Raw genomic sequence first — 17,589 nt, forward strand, 5'->3', positions numbered from 1 at the left:
GGCGTGATGAAGAAAGGCGTGCCACTTGGAGGGTGAGGCATGGCACACCAAGCTTGTAATGAAGAAAGCGTGACACGCCAGGGGAATGCCAGTCACACGCCAGCTGGAAGATCACGTTTGTTGAGTTTCTTTTCCCTCCAAATTGTAATTTTCTTTTTACTTTTGTAATTTCCTTTATTTTTAGATCTAGGAATAGTATAAATACCCTTGGAAGCATTTGACACAGGGAACGATACACAGATCACCATCTCAAGGGGATTGTAGAATTTGAGTTTTTCACTTTTTACACTTCATCTCTTCCATCTTTTGTATTTTCTTTCTGATATATGAGTAGCTAAATTTCCTCTCATTGAGAGAGGGAGCTTTATTGTACTTGATGGATTAATGAAAATGAATTTCTTCTTCTCTTCAACTTGTATTTGATTTGCTAGAAGAGATTTCGATTTTCATGCTTAGTGTTCAATATCTTGGAAAAGAGATTGAATGCAAAATGGGTTTCATAGGAACCTTGGAAAAGGAAACATGAAGCCATGCTAGAAATCTCTTCTCACACTTGAGTAGAATATGAGTTTTGGTGTTTGGATATGGTGACATATAATCCTCCATCTACTTGGACCTACAAGGATGTGTGGTAAAATCAGGGACCAAGCATATCTCTCTTCATGAGCAATTAGACCAAGGAATTGCCTATTGATCAAGATCTGAGAGATTGAGTCACCAAGGAATTGGGGATCAATCAATCATGATTGCCAAGAGGTCAATGAGTTGCATGATTGAAGAGGATATAAGCTGGATTTAATCCAAAGAGACAATATCTCCTGATCTCAATGAATTCCCTCATTCTTATCTCTCCCATTCTTTTATAGCCTTTATTTACATTTTGCAAATTCCCACTCCCTTTTACATTCTTGCCATTTCTAATTCTGCACTTTATTGCTTTCCTTTATTCTTTTGCCATTTATGTTTCCGCCATTTATGATTCTGCACTCACAACTTATTATGTCTAAGCTTAACTAATTCACCCATTAATTAAAATTGTTCAAATCTACCAATCTCTGTGGATACAATCCCACTTCACTGTGGGTTTTTACTTGACGATAATTTTGGTGCACTTGCCAAAGAGAGGACTCATCAATTTTATTGGGAGGGGAGTGAATCCGAACTCATCAAGTTTTATGGCGCCGTTGCCGGGGATTGGTTTGAATTTGACAATGATTAAATTAATTAGAGAGCTAGATTAAGCACTTTCATCTACCTTGTTGTTTTCTTTTCTTTTTTTTTGTAATCTTTAGATTCCCTTCAAATCTTTGTTTTTCTTTTTCTTTTCTTTTTTTGGGATCATTTTAGCTATACATTGTTTATATTTTCACTCTTCTAAATGTTTGATTAATTTCATCAACCAAGCTAACCACTAATCTTAACTAGGGAGATTCTTTCACTTGTCTTTTACTTGCTGTGCGTTGAGTGTATGACAGGTGATGAGCGGATAATTTATACGCTTTTTGGCATTATTTTTAGGTAGTTTTTAGAATGATTTAGTTAATTTTTAGTATATAATTATTAGTTTTTATGCAAAAATCACATTTCTAGACTTTACTATGAGTTTGTGTGTTTTTCTATGATTTCAGGTATTTTCTGGCTGAAATTGAGGGACCTGAGCGAAAATCCGATTCAGAGGCTGAAAAAAGGACTGAAGATGCTGTTGGATTCTGACCTTCCTACACTCGAAGTGGATTTTCTAGAGCTATAGAAGCCCAATTGGCGTGCTCTCAATTGCGTTGGAAAGTATACATCTTGGGCTTTCTAGAAATGTATAATAGTCCATACTTTGCCCGAGATTTGAGGGCCCAAATTTGCGTCAAAACGCCGGTCAGAGACCCTTTTCTGGCGTTAAACGCCAGAACTAGCATAGAAGCTGGAGTTAAACGCCCAAACTGGCACCAGAGCTGGCGTTTAACTCCAAGAAAAGCCTATGCATGTGAAACCTTCAATGCTCAGCCTAAGCACACACCAGGTGGGCCCCGGAAGTAGATTTCTACATCATTTACTTATTTTTGTAAACTCTAGGTTACTAGTTCACTATAAATAAGACCTTTTACTATTGTATTTTCATCTTTTTTATCATCTTTGATCTTGGGATCAGGTCTTTGAACCTTTTTCGATTGTTTCATGTTATTGGGAGGCATGGCCATTTGGCCATTTCTAGACCTTGTTCTTATGTATTTTCAACGGTGAAGTTTCTACGCATCATAGATTAAGGTGTTAAACTCTGCTGTTCCTCATGAATTAACGCAATTACTACTGTTTTCTATTCAATTCAAGCTTATTCTTGTTCGAAGATATCCATTCGCACTTCAACATGATGAATGTGATGATCAAGTGACACTCGTTACCATTCTTACTTATGAACGCGTGCCTGACAACCACTTTCGTTCTATCTGAAAACAAGCTTGAATGCATATCTCTTGGCCACCTGGTCTACGACGCATGGTTGCCTCTCCTGATAACAGAGCCTTCTATTCCGTGAGATCAGAGTCTTCGTGGTATAAGCTAGAATCAATTGGCAGCATGCTTGAGATTCGAAAAGTCTAAACCTTGTCTGTGGTATTTCGAGTAGGATCTGGGATGGGATGACTGTGACGAGCTTCAAACTCTTGACTGTGGAGTGCAGTGACAGTGCACAAAAGGATCAATGGATCTTATTCTGACACGATCAAGAACTGACAGCTGATTAGCCATGCGGGAAACCGAAGAGGACCATTTTCACTGAGAGGATAGATGGTAGCTATTGACAACGGTGATCCACCTACATACAGCTTTCTATGGAAAGGAGTATGAATGATTGGATGAAGACAATAGGAAACTAGAGGCTTAGAGGGAACAAAGCATCTTCATACGCTTATATGAAATTCCCACCAATGAATTGCATAAGTATTTCTATCCTATTTTATGTTCTATTTCGTTCTTTTAATTATCAAAACCCCATAACCATTTGAATCCACCTGACTGAGATTTAGAAGATGACCATAGCTTGCTTCAAGCCGACAATCTCCGTGGGATCGACCCTTACTCATGTAAGGTATTACTTGGACAACCCAGTGCACTTGCTGGTCAGCTACATGAAGTTGTGTATCACGATTTTGTGTACCAAGTTTTTGGCACCATTGCCGGGGATTGTTAGAGTTTGGACAACTAACGGTTCATCTTGTTGCTTAGATTAGGTATTTTTCTTTTCATTTTTTATTTTGTTCTTCAGAATTTTTAAGAATGAATTCTAGAGTTTCAGATGATGTTTTTATCATCACAGGAGCTTGTTGATTCCCATCAATTTGGCTGCTGCATGTAATGTCCTGCTGAAGCTTGATTAGCCCTGTCTTATCTTTTTAGACTGAAGCTTTAGACTAACATTGCGTGATTCCTGGATTTCTTATTAAAAATTTTGAGTTTCTTATTTTCTTTTTAAAAATAATTTTCGAAAAAATACAAAAAAATCATAAAATCATAAAATCAAAAATATTTTGTGCTTCTTGTTTGAGTCTAGTGTCAATATTTAAGTTTGGTATCAATTGCATGTTTTCATTTTTCTTGCAAATTTTCGAAAACTCATGCATTATGTTCTTCATTGATCTTCAAGTTGTTCTTGATGATTTTCTTTGTCTATTCTTTAAATTCTATTGTTGTGTGTCTTTTGTTGTTTCTCATGTGCATTTTCAATTTGTTAGTATCTCTAGCATGAAAATTTCTAAGTTTGGTGTCTTGCATGTCTCTCTTTTCTTAAAAATTTTCAAAAATATGTTCTTGATGTTCATCATGATCTTCAAAGTGTTCTTGGTGTTCATCTTGACATTCAAAGTGTTCTTGTATGCATTATCTGTTTGAATATATTTTTTCATGATTAGTTTCATTTTGTTATTATTCTATCTCCTCATTAAAAATTAAAAAAAATAAAATAAATTTTTTTCAAAATTATGTCTTTCCAAGTCAATAATACAGAGAATTGAAGATTCAGAACATACAGTAGAGGAATCACGGAGAAAAAGCTGGGCGTTCAAAAAGCCAAGTAAGGAAGGAAGTCTAGCGTTTAAACACCAGCCAGGGTACTGATGAGCGGATATTTTATACGCTTTTTGGGGTAATTTCATGTAGATTTTAGTATGTTTTAATTAGTTTTTAATAGAATTTTATTAGTTTTTAGGCAAAAATCATATTTCTGGACTTTACTATGAGTTTGTGTGTTTTTCTGTGATTTCAGGTATTTTCTGACTGAAATTGAGGGAGCTGAGCAAAAATCTGAGTTAAGCTGAAAAAGGACTACTGATGCTATTGGATCCTGACCTCCCTGCACTCGGAATGGATTTTTTGGAGCTACAGAAGTCCAATTGACGCTCTCTCAATTGGGTTTGGAAAGTAGACATCCAGGGCTTTCCAGCAATATATAATAGTTCATACTTTGTGCAAAGTTAGACGACGTAAACTGGTATTCAACGCCAGTTCCATGTTGCAGTCTGGCGTCCAGCGCCAGAAACAGGTTACAAGTTGGAGTTCAACGCCCAAAACATGTTACGACCTGGCGTTCAACTCCAGAAACAGCCCAAGCACGTGAGAGGCTTAAGTCTCAGCTCCAGCACACACCAAGTGGGCCCCAGAAGGGGATTTATGCACCAATTATCTTAGTTTACTCATATTCTGTAAACCTAGGTTACTAGCTTAGTATTTAAACAACTTTTAGAGATTTATTTTATACCTCGTGACATTTTTAGATCTGAATTATATACTCTTTGATGGCATGAGTCTCTGAACTCCATTGTTGGGGGTGAGGAGCTCTGCAGCGTCTCGATGAATTAATGTAATCACTTATATTTTTCCATTCAAATATGCGTGTTCCTATCTAAGATGTTCATTCGCGCTTAATTATGGAGAAGGTGATGATCCGTGACACTCATCACCTTCCTCAACCCATGAACGTGTGTCTGACAACCACCTCCGTTCTACATCAGATTGAATGAATATCTCTTAGATTCCTTAAACAGAATCTTCGTGGTATAAGCTAGATTAATGGCGGCATTCATGAGAATCCGGAAAGTCTAAACCTTGTCTGTGGTATTCCGAGTAGGATTCTGGGATTGAATGACTGCGACGAGCTTCAAACTCCTGAAGGCTGGGCGTTAGTGACAGACGCAAAAGAATCAAGGGATTCTATTCCAACCTGATTGAGAACCGACAGATGATTAGCCGTGCTGTGACAGAGCATTTGGACCTTTTTCACTGAGAGGATGGGATGTAGCCATTGATAACGGTGATGCCTTACATACAGCTTGCCATGGAAGGAACCTTGCATTATGCTATTGAGTTGAATATTACATTGCAGGAATTTAGAGGACAAAGCATCTCCAAAACCCCATCATATTCTCCATTACTGCACAACAAGTAATTATTTCACGCTCTTTTATTTTTCTAATAATTCAAACTGATAATTTTAATTGATATCCTGACTAAGAATAATAAAATAAACATAGTTTGCTTCAAACCAATAATCTCCGTGGGATCGACCCTTACTCACGTAAGGTATTACTTGGACGACCCAGTGCACTTGCTGGTTAGTGGTACGAGATCATAAGAAATCTTGATTTTGATATTAAGATTAGAGTTTCGTGCACCAAGTTTTTGGCGCCGTTGCCGGGGATTATTCGAGTTTGAACAACTAAAGGTTTATTTTGTTGCTTAGATTAGGAATAATTTATTTTTGTTGTTATAGAGTCATTAAATTCTGAGTCCTTTATTCCCTTTTCAAATTTTTTTCAAAAATATTATTTTTCTCTATCAATTTCTAATTTTTTTTGTTAGTGTAGTGTCTTGTTCTAAGTTTGGTGTCAATTGCATGTTTTTCCTTGTCTCTTAATTTTTCGAATTGCATGTTCTTGTTCTTCCTTGATCTTCAAATTGTTCTTGTCAATTTCTCTTGTTTGATCTTTGGTTTGTTTTGTTTTGTGTATTTTTCGTGCTTTTATGGTGCAATTTCAAATTATTAGCTTCCAAAAATAAATCTTTTTATATACAATATTAAAACACATTACATTTGTAAATCAGTTGGCTAGAGCGTTAGCTTATGTTCTTGGCAATTGGGTATCTTCCCTTTTTAAAACCTTTTTCAAAAAAAAATTTTCCTTTGATTAAATCTTATACCAAACTTTAAGTTTGGTGTTTTCTTGTTAATTGATGAGCGGATAATTTATACACTTTTTGGCATTGTTTTTAGGTAGTTTTTAGCAAGTTTAAGCTACTTTTAGGGATGTTTTCATTAGTTTTTATGTTAAATTGACATTTCTGGACTTTACTATGAGTTTGTGTGTTTTTCTGTGATTTCAGGTAATTTCTGGCTGAAAATGAGGGACTTGAGCAAAACTCTGAAAAAGGCTGACAAAAGGACTGCTGATGCTGTTGGAATCTGACCTCCCTGCACTCGAAATGGATTTTCTGGAGCTACAGAACTCCAATTGGCACGCTCTCAACAGTGTTGGAAAGTAGACATCCAGGGTTTCCAGCAATATATAATAGTCCATACTTTATTCGGGAATTGATGACGTAACTTGGCGTTGAACGCCAAGTACATGCTACTGTCTGGAGTTAAACGCCAGAAAAACGTCATGATCCGGAGTTGAACGCCCAAAACACGTCATAACTTGGAGTTCAACTCCAAGAGAAGCCTCAGCTCGTGGATTGATCAAGCTCAGCCCAAGCATACACCAAGTGGGCCCCGGAAGTGGATTTATGCATCAATTACTTACTCATGTAAACCCTAGGAGCTAGTTTATTATAAATAGGATGATTTACTAATGTATTAGACATCTTTGGTCTCAGTTTTGTTTTATTCTTCATCCTAAGAGGCTATTGATCATGTTTTAGGGGGCTGGCCATTCGGCCATGCCTGAACCTTTTACTTATGTATTTTCAACGGTGGAGTTTCTGCACACCATAGATTAAGGGTGTGGAGCTCTGCTGTACCTCAAGTTTCAATACAATTACTATTACTTTCTATTCAATTCTCTCTTATTCTTATTCCAAGATATACGTTACACTTAACTTTGATGAATGTGATGATCCCGTGACACTCATCATCATTCTCACCTATGAACGCGCGTGATTGACAACCACTTCCGTTCTACTTTAGGCCAGGCGCATATCTCTTAGATTCCCCAACAGAATCTTCGTGGTATAAGTTAGATAGATGGCGGCATTCATGAGGATCCGAAAAGTCTAAACCTTGTCTATGGTATTCCGAGTAGGATTCTGGGATTGAATGACTGTGACGAGCTTCAAACTCCTGAAGGCTGGGCGTGATGACAAACGCAAAATAATCAAGGGATTCTATTCCAACCTGATTGAGAACCGACAGATGATTAGCCGTGCCGTGACAGAGCATAGGACCTTTTTCACTGAGAGGATAGGATGTAGCCATTGACAACGGTGATGCCCTACATACAACTTCCCATGGAAATGAGTAAGAAGGATTGGATGAAAGCAATGAGAAAGTAGAGATTCAAGAGGAGCACAGCATCTCCATACACTTATCTGAAATTCCCACTATTAATATACATAAGTATTTCTATCCCTTTTATTTTCTTTTTGTTATTAATATTCGAAAATCTATAAACCAATTTAGTCTGCCTAACTGAGATTTACAAGGTGACCATAGCTTGCTTCATACCAACAATCTCTGTGGGATCGACCCTTACTCACGTAAGGTTTATTACTTGGATGACCCAGTACACTTGCTGGTTAGTTGAACGGAGTTGTGAAAACAACCAATGCCATAATAATGATTTCATACAAGTACAAAAGAACATGGATCACAATTTCGTCCACCAAGTTTTTGGCGCCGTTGCCGGGGGTTGTTCGAGTATGGACAACTGACGGTTCATCTTGTTGCTCAGATTAGGTAATTTTCCATTCAAAAATCTTTTTCAAAATTTTTCTTTTATTTTTCGTTTTTCCTCACATTATTTTCGAAAAAAATTAATAAAAATACAAAAAAATTAGAAAATCATAAAAATAAAAAATATTTTGAGTTTCTTCTTTGAGTCTTGAGTCAATTTTTATTAGTTTGGTGTCAATTGCATGCTTTAAAAAATTTTTCTTGCATTTTTTGAAAATCCCATGCATTCATAGTGTTCTTCATGATCTTCAAGTTGTTCTTGATAAGTCCTCTTGATTGATCTTGATGTTTTCTTGTTTTGTGTTGTTTGTTGTTTTTCATATGCATTTTTTGTTTGTTAGAGTCCATGCATTAAAGATTCCTAAGTTTGGTGTCTTGCATATTTTCTTTGCATCAAAAATTTTTTCAAAATTATGTTCTTGATGTTCATCATGATCTTCAAAGTGTTCTTGGTGTTCTGATGACAAGTCATCATATACCCATTTTTCAAGCTAATTTCACTTGTTTTGTTAGCATTTATGCACTTTCTTGCATCCTAAGTAAGTGATTTGGAGTGAAAATGCATAACTTCTCTAAATCAAGCAACCACCATGAATTTAATGTTAAATCATGAGGTTTAAGCTAATTTTAATTGATTTACAAGCCTCTTGAATTTAGTGATACTTTGAGTGGTTGTTTGGTTTATTGTAGGTGAAGAAAAGAAAAGAAAATGAAAAGCGTGGCCTAAGAAGAGTGACACAAGAAAAGGAAAGCGTGGCCAAAGAGGAGAGAAGCGTGCCACATTACAATGGAGAAGCAACATTGCCCTCCACAAGGGCAGAATGCCCTCTAGGAGGACAGCATTAGGTGACCAAGCAAGCATAGGCAACTCTGCCCTGCCCACTCCAAGGGCAGAGCACAAAATGTGCCTTGGAACCAAGAGAAAGCAAATTCTGCCCTGCCCTTGTGGAGAGCAGAATCGGGCACCTCAAAGAAAGAAATCAAGAAAAAAAAGTCACCCATGCATGCCACAAGGTTCGAACCAAGAACCATGAGGAAGCCAAAGACTAAAGGTGATTGTCGTGCCAAGAAGCCAAGAAAATATTAGCGTGTTTGCACCCTCCCAGGTTCGAACCCGAGACGTGAAGGAAGCAACTCTGCCCTGCCCTTGGCGCGGGCAGGGCAGCATTTGAATTGGCACGATCTTGGCGCACCATTTCTCAATCTGGCGCACCAATGTCCTCGACCTGGCAGCATCTGGCGCGCGCGTTCCTTCCCTGGCGCACCAAACCGTTCCTGCCCTGCCCTTGGCGCGGGCAGGGCAGCGTTTAGCGTCCCGCGCACCAAACACTCTTCCTGGCGCACCAAATTTCCTTCTGGCAGCACCATCCGCACGCACGCCTCACATCCTGGCGCATCAGCTTTCCCGCCCTGCCCTTGGCGCGGGCAGGGCAGCCTCTGGCGCACCAACCGCGCACCAACTCGCACCAACACGCAACATGGCCGCACCAATTGCTAGCACCAAGCCTCATTTTTCTGCCCTGCCCTCCACAAGGGCAGGGCAGCCTCCTGGGAGTGAATCTAATGGGCCGAAAAATCAAATTAAATTCCCATCTTAATTCATTTCTTCACCAAATCAAAAGCCCATCCAAATCCCAAAATCCAAGAATAGATAGTGTATAAATAGTAGTTAGTTTGATGTAATTAGGACCTTTTGCCAATTTCACTTTGACCTTTACTTTTGAATTTTCACTTTGAGTTTTCCTTTGGAGATTTCTGAGAATTGGGGAGGGAATTGATCTCTCTTCTCCCTCATTCTTGCCTTAGCAGTTTTACTCTTCTGTTTCTGAGTATTGGGTGTGTGAAATTGGGGAAATTCTGTCCCAATTCCCATTCAAGCTCTTTGCACTTTATTTTCTGCATAATTCAATCTAAATTCTGTTCTTCAATTGTTTCATCTTTAATTTTCTGTCAATTGCTTAGTACATTCAGATCTGGGAAGGAAATTGGGTTTTAGGCTCTGCTACCTAAGCCCTTGGGATCCTGAGATCATAATTCACTCTTGGTTCTTCTGTGAACCTTTGCTGCATTTTATTTTCTTGCTGTTTGAATGCTCTTTGCCTCTGATTTAAATTCTGCTCAATCAACTACTGCAATTTACTTCTTCTTTGTTTGGATCTTGCAATCCCATTCCTCAATTCCCTTTTATATTCAAACCATTTATCTTTCTTGCCATTTAAGTTACTGCAATTTAAGTTTCTTGCACTTTAGGTTTCAGTCATTTACTTTCTTGCTCTTTAAGTTTCTGCACTTTTACTTTCCTGTTCTTTATTTTACTGCACTTTTCCCTTCCCCCTTTACATTTAATGTCATTTACTTCCTGTTAAACACAAATTACTCAATCAAAACTTGATTCGCTTGACTAAACCACCCACTAAACTAAAATTGCTCAATCCTTCAATCCCTGTGGGATCGACCTCACTCATGTGAGTTATTATTACTTGATGCGACCCGGTACACTTGCCGGTGAGTTTTGTGTTGGATCATTTTCCACACATCAAGTTTTTGGCGCCGTTGCCGGGGATTGAAATAGATTGACAATGATTAAGTGAAGTGGAGGTCTAGATTAAGCACTTTTTCTTTTCTGTTATTCTAATTCTTACTAACACACTAACTGTTTGAATTTTTGCTTAAACTAACTAAAACTTCATTCTAAGTTACAGATTGAGGTTCCATTGTATTTCTGGGTTTGTGTGTTTATTGTTGTGTGTTTGTATGTCAGGTATAGGAAGATCTTCCCCTATCCTCTCTGAAATTGATCAAAGGACTCTTCGGAGAATAAGAAGAGCTGAAAGAGGGAAGAATATTATTGGAGAAGAAGAAGAATCTGAGGAGGAATTCCAAGACATGGAAAGAGATACCAATCAACCAGGAGAAGGAGCCAATAATAATCAACATCAGAGAAGAGTCTTGGCCTCATACACATTTGCAAATGCCAAGCATTGTGGGAGTAGCATTCTTCCTCCCAATGTCAATGCAAACAACTTTGAACTCAAGCCACAACTCATCACTCTGGTGCAAAACAATTGTTCTTTTGGAGGAGGGCCTTTGGAGGATCCAAACCAACATTTGTCTACTTTCTTGAGAATCTGTGACACAGTGAAAACAAATGGTGTGCCCCCTGATAGCTACAAGTTGCTACTCTTCCCATTCTCTCTCAGTGATAAAGCAACTCAATGGCTAGAGACCTTTCCAAAAGAAAGCATCAACACTTGGGATGACTTGGTGAGCAAGTTCCTTGCCAAATTCTACCCCCCTCAAAGAGTCCTAAGGTTGAAGACAGAGGTTCAGACATTCACTCAATTGGAAGCCGAGAACTTATATGAAGCATGGGAAAGATATAAGGCTCTATTGAGGAAATGTCCCCCAGAAATGTTTACTGAATGGGATAAGTTGCAAAACTTCTATGAAGGACTCACTCTTAAAGCTCAAGAAGCTCTTGATCACTCTGCCAGAGGATCTTTGCAACTCATGAAGACCACGGAGGAAGCTCAAAACCTCATTGAGATGGTGGCCACCAACCAATATTTCTTTGCTCATCAAAGACAACGCCAACCATCACAAAGAAGAGGAGTAATGGAGTTGGAAGGAGTTGATTCAATCTTAGCTCAAAACAAGATGATGCAGCAACAGATTCAACAACAATTTGAGCAAATGGCTAAGAGAATTGATGGCTTGCAAGTGGCAGCAGTGAGCACCACAAGCCAACCTCCAACCACTTGGGTGCAAAGTGAAGAAACTCAAGAAGAGCAACAACAAGAGCAGGTCCAATACATGCACAACCAAAATCCTGGAACAAATGAAGTCTATGGTGATACCTACAATCCATCTTGGAAGAATCATCCCAACCTCAGATGGGGAGACAATCATAATCAAAACCAATAACCATGGCAAAGAAACACAAGCCAAAACAATTGGAAAAACACAAACCACAACCCCCAGCCAAACACTAACCAAAACTCATACAGAAAACCACAAAACAACTACCCAAATTCTAACCAATACTCACCCAATAGCCACCCAACTAACCAAAACACTTATCTTCATCCATCAACACCCCAAAATCAAACCATCTCTCAAGACTCACAAAGAATCACCAATTTAGAGGTACTCATGGAGAAACTAATGAAGAGCCAAGAATTGACAACCAAGAATCAAGAAGCCTCCATGAAGAACCTAGAAAGGTAGATTGGACAAATCTCTAAGAAGATCTCTGTTGAGAAGCCATCAAGTTCACTACCTATTGACACCATTCCCAACCCAAAGGAAGAATGCAAGGTTGTGCAATTAAGAAGTGGAAGGGTGTTAACAGATGGTAGCCAAGGAGCAACAAAGAAGCTTCTGGGGAATGACACTGAGCCAACAAAGAATGATGAACCCATCAACCAAGACAAGATAAGCAAGAATGCTCCAGAAAAGCTCACTGAGGAAGACAACAAGCCACAGAATTTGAAGAAAGGAAAGAAGATCTTGGAGGAACCAACTCCAAAATAGCATCAAGTGGAGAAGAGGTCAACACCACCACTCCCTTATCCACAAAGATTTCAAAAGGAAACAAAGGACCAGCACTTCCACAAATTTCTTGAGACTTTCAAGAAGTTGGAGATCAACATACCTTTGGCAGAGGCTTTGGAGCAAATGCCCCTGTATGCTAAGTTCTTAAAAGAGCTCATCAACAAGAAAAGGGATTGGAATGAGAAGGAAACAGTGATGCTTAGTGAGGAATGCAGTGCACTCATTAAAAAGGGACTCCCTCCCAAGCTTGAGGACCCTGGAGGTTTCTTCTTACCATGCACTATTGGAAACCTGTTCATTAACAAAGGGATGTGCGATCTAGGAGCAAGCATAAACCTAATCCCATATTCTCTAGTGAAAAAGCTTAGCATAGAGGAGGTGAAACCAACAGAGATGACTTTGGAATTGGTGGATCAATCAATAGTCTATCCTAAGGGGCTGATTGAGAACCTTTTAGTTAAGGTTGGCAAGTTCATCTATCCGGCAGATTTTGTGATCCTGGATTCTTCAGAAAATGGAAATGATTCCATAATACTTGGTCGACCATTTTTGGCCACTGCTAGAGCCATTGTGGACATAGAGCAAGGAGAGTTAACCCTTAGGATGCATGAGGAGAGCATCATCCTGAAAGTCTTCCCAGAATTACAAAGGGATGAAGAAACAAGCAGAATGAGTGATGATCTCCTTCCAAAGCAATCAACTGAAAAGGAAATGGAACAGAAAAACAAACAAATACAAGAAAAAAAGGGGATTCACAAGGAAGCAGGGGTGATCAGCAAGAAGGAAAGCATCACAACTCAAGTAACTGTCAAAAAAAAAAAGATCAACAAGCAAGAAAAAGGTGAAGAGCAAGAAAAAGGCTCACAAAGGGTGGAAGAATAAGAAAATCCCAACTGAAGGATTTTCTAAGGGTGATAAGGTGCAATTAATATACCAACAGCAGGGAGCAGAAGATTATTACACTGTCAACCAAATTCTTTCTCTTGAGCATATGGAAATTGAACATCAAAGCACACAGAGAAAGCTGACAGTGAGAGGTGACAAGCTGAGACATCACCAATATCAACCACCTTAAAGGGAGGTCAATGTCAAGCTAATGACAATAAAAGAGCGCTTCATGGGAGGCAACCCATGGTTTAAGATTTCTGTCTTTTCTTTCATTTAATAAGCTATGATTCCTCTAAATATGATTTTGAATTTTCATGCCTGGTAAATGCATATGTCATTTTGAAGCATATGGCAAGCTTCTAAGTTTGGTGTACCTTAAGGCACACCCAGGCTCATTGTTCAAAGAAGAATATTGTCTTTTAGAGCATATGCATAAGTCTTTTGATAAAGTATGTAACCAAACACTAAGTTTGGTGTCTGCATATATGATCAGAGGAACATTTTCAATCATGAACTCAAAACCATACAGACAAGGGATCATACATCAATATTTCTTTTAAAATACATCAATTGTGAGATTGGTTTGCAATTGCTAAGCCATCCCCTAAATAAAGAATAAGTTTGGTGTTCACCAACTTTTAACATCTTTAATTAAGGGGCATAATTGACCAAAAAAAAAATTATTTTAAATAATAATAAACAAAACAAAATAATTCTTTTCCTATTAAATACGAATTAAATGTCAACGGCTATATTAATGACCTAAGGCTAGCTATCTTGATTCTTGCAGGAGAAAAAGATTAAGACAAAACTCAAGGAAGGGCCACGGCTAGGAGGAGCTATGTGAGGGAGGTCACATGTGCCTAGGAGAACGTGCTCATGGGGAACAAAATTTGCATGCATGCAACATTGGACACCGAAGTGCATGCAACCAATGGGAGGAGGATCCTCGTCAAGCCTCAACCATGCATGCAAGCCGTCCATCTCATGCATTCTTTGAATGAGCAAACCAATCTCAGCCCTTCAAGAACACTCACGGTCCCCTCCTCATTCATTCATTATGGTTTTGTTGAAAGGCTTGGAGACATGGCCTATAAATAGCCGTTGCACCAACACGGCACTCACATTCCCACTCAAGCCACTTTCATATGAAACCACACTCTACTCCACTTCCAAAGCCAACATAATTCCTTTACCTCACACATCAAAACCGAACCAAAATTCACCCCAAACACAACATATATTCCTTCTACTCTTACTTCCTCTTTCTTTCCACTTTAATTTTCAATGGCATCCTCAAGCTCACAAAGAAGGCCGGGAAAAGAACCTATGGTAACCGAACCTCCATCATTTGATGCAAGAAAGTTTAGATCCCAATTCCATGAAGGGAGATATCATAGGTTCATGGTGGCAAAGAATGTTATCTATGAGAAAGGCCTTGATTTGAGGGAAGGAGAATACCCCATTATGAGGTAAATCACTAACGAAAGAAGGTGGGAACTCTTGTGTGCTCCTCTGACTGACATCAGTGCAGTAATGATTAGGGAGTTCTATGCAAATGCTGCAAAAGAAAACAAAAATAGTGCTCCTTACACAAGAGCTCTCAAGTTGAGAACCATAACCTATCCAGAGCTTAGTTATGAGGCTAGATTGCAACGGGAAAATAATCCTGATGAGATCCTGCAAGGGATATGCATGGAAAATACAGATTGGGAAAGAGATTCAAAGGGGATTCCAAGTCACATAAGGAGGATAAATCTTACTCCTGTTGCTAAAGGATGGTTTGAAATAGTGAGGAGATCTATTCTTCCTACTGGAAATGCCTCTTGGGTCACAATCAAACGAGCATTATTGACACACTGCATCTTGCATGGAGGTGAGATCAATGTTGCACAACTCATAGCCGACAGCATTCAAGAAATGGCCGATAGCACAAGCAAGTCAAAAGGCCTTGGACATCCAAGCACCATCCAAAGGCTATGTAACAGAGCTAATGTCATTTTTGAAGATGAGGACACAACAAAAGTGAAAGTAGGAAAATGGATTACTAAGAAGAGCATGGAGGGAATTAATGAAGAAGAAAATCAAGAAGGGGTGGTAGCTCCTAGACAGAGGAGATCACAAAAAGAGGAAACCGGAAGGAAGTTCACAGTGAAGACAGACAAGTTAAGGCACTGTGATTTCCGACCTCCATGATAAGCAGAAATGAAGATGTCAAGCTAATGACAATAAAAGAGCGCTTGTTGGGAGGCAACCCAACCTGAGGTAGTTGTCTTTTTCATAGCTTTTCAATAAAGATGTTGAATAATTGGTATGCATTGCAAGGAGCTAAGTTTGGTGTTGCACACCAAAACAATTTGAGGGAGAATGAAAACTTCTAAGTTTGGTGTTCCACCAAAAATATCATTTAAAAACACATTCTCACCTCTTGCATGATTCTAGCTCCAAGCAATCAAACATATTATTCAACTATTGAATTGTTCTCTAGCTTTAATTCCATTAACCTTTAGCAAGGATATATGGTTTCAAATATGGTTAACTTGTTGTATCTGAGACAGTGGCAAACAATTAAGTTTGGTGTTTCCACACCAAAATAAATCCAGGAGCCACATTTAATGTATGCACATTAACCATGCACTTAAAGGCTTGAGAAGCAAGCAACTTTGAGGATTATGCAGGACATGAGTCAACAATTGAAGACACTAAGCATCTTAACTCAAAGAAAATACAGCAGAAAGAAAAATCAAAGGGCTGCAACTCCAAAGGTTGTATCTGAACTTAATTCTCTCTGCTGTGTATTGTTTCGAACATGAAAACCATTGTATGCCTTGCTTAAGAGTTTATCTAGTTGCAAGTGAAATTGTTTGCTAAAAATGATAAGTCTGCATAATGCTTGTATCCATCACTTAGTTTAAATATTGCTTTGTTTCCCATATGCTTGAATAAAAGAGTTTGGTTTGAATTGAAAAGTAAAATATCCAATGTTGCATGAGTATGAATGGAAGTTGGTGGTGGCATATGTGTTTGATTAAATGCATAACTCATGAAATAAGTGTTGCATAATATCATTTCATTTAATTGTGAGTTAGCTTGCTGTTATAAAAACTCCTATCAAGAATGAAACAACCCTTGGTAACAAAAACAGAAAGAAAAAGGGAAAGAAAAAGCCAAAATGGCAAGAAAAACAAAGAATAAAGGTTGGACACCAATAGCTTGAATCTTAAGACATATGCCTGTGGTGTTCTTGTACTAAGATCTGCTTGGATGAGTAAATTCTAAGGGGTATTTTGAAACCTGGTCACTTAGATCAACTGATTTGGGATGGCCAATTGAAAATCCACAATAAAGAGCAACTTAGATACAAAGCACTTAGTGATCCAAAGAGATGCTGGGCATCAATGATCCTAGGAAGAATTAGCAAGCCAAGTGTCTGTGGTGGAGAGATGTTGAGCAAAAGAAAGAAAAAAATAAAGCCAAAGGCTATGCTGCAGCATTTGACACCTAACCTATGATAGAATAATAAGCTTGTTAAGCTTAGTAAGCCAAGAAAAGTTAGCAAGGGAGAAAGTAACAAAGTGAGTCTTATAACAGCAAGTCTAGCAAACCTTTGATGCAAAATGTATATTATGCAGCAGCAACAATAAATGAGTTGTCATTGTCTGCATAAATGCCCCATAGATCAAGTTCTGCTATCTGCATAATAAGGATATGCATTCTTTTCTTGTTCATCTCATTTACTCTTAATTTTGATGCTTGCTTGGGGACAAGCAAGGTTTAAGTTTGGTGTTGTGATGACAAGTCATCATATACCCATTTTTCAAGCTAATTTCACTTGTTTTGTTAGCATTTATGCACTTTCTTGCATCCTAAGTAAGTGATTTGGAGTGAAAATGCATAACTTCTCTAAATCAAGCAACCACCATGAATTTAATGTTAAATCATGAGGTTTAAGCTAATTTTAATTGAATTTTAATTGATTTATAAGCCTCTTGAATTTAGTGATACTTTGAGTGGTTGTTTGGTTTATTGTAGGTGAAGAAAAGAAAAGAAAATGAAAAGCGTGGCCTAAGAAGCGTGACACAAGAAAAGGAAAGCGTGGCCAAAGAGGAGAGAAGCGTGCCGCATTACAATGGAGAAGCAACATTGCCCTCCACAAGGGCAGAATGCCCTCTAGGAGGGCAGCATTAGGTGACCAAGCAAGCATAGGCAACTCT

Source organism: Arachis stenosperma, chromosome 9, assembly GCF_014773155.1.
Source record: "Arachis stenosperma cultivar V10309 chromosome 9, arast.V10309.gnm1.PFL2, whole genome shotgun sequence".
Lineage (NCBI taxonomy): Eukaryota > Viridiplantae > Streptophyta > Magnoliopsida > Fabales > Fabaceae > Arachis > Arachis stenosperma.